This window comes from Juglans regia, unplaced genomic scaffold, assembly GCF_001411555.2.
Source record: "Juglans regia cultivar Chandler unplaced genomic scaffold, Walnut 2.0 Scaffold_3682, whole genome shotgun sequence".
In the NCBI taxonomy this organism is placed as follows: Eukaryota; Viridiplantae; Streptophyta; class Magnoliopsida; order Fagales; family Juglandaceae; genus Juglans; species Juglans regia.
Genome location: NW_023358523.1, coordinates 1 through 271, shown reverse-complemented (window position 1 = coordinate 271; position 271 = coordinate 1). Strand labels below are relative to the sequence as shown.

The 271-nt window shown below is 51.3% G+C and overlaps 1 non-coding gene across 1 annotated transcript; it reads left to right on the top strand.

The window, feature by feature from the left end:
* Nucleotide 1: 1 nt before the first annotated feature.
* On the top strand, nt 2-120 carry LOC118345682. The gene has a single exon (XR_004799181.1). It is a non-coding gene; the product is annotated as a 5S ribosomal RNA (ribosomal RNA).
* Nucleotides 121-271: the final 151 nt, after the last annotated feature.

The following is a 271-nucleotide window of genomic DNA, read 5'->3' as shown; positions in this document are numbered from 1 at the left end:
TGGGTGCGATCATACCAGCACTAATGCACCGGATCCCATCAGAACTCCGCAGTTAAGCGTGCTTGGGCGAGAGTAGTACTAGGATGGGTGACCTCCTGGGAAGTCCTCGTGTTGCACCCCTCTTTTTTGTTTTTTCCGCCTTGCGAGAAAAATTGACAAGAAGGACCACTCGGGAGTGGATTTTTGGGAAAATCTCGTCCTGCCCATCGCGTAGCCATGGGTTTGGATCAGATCTCCGTTTGGATTGGGATCGGAAGGACGCTAGTATTTC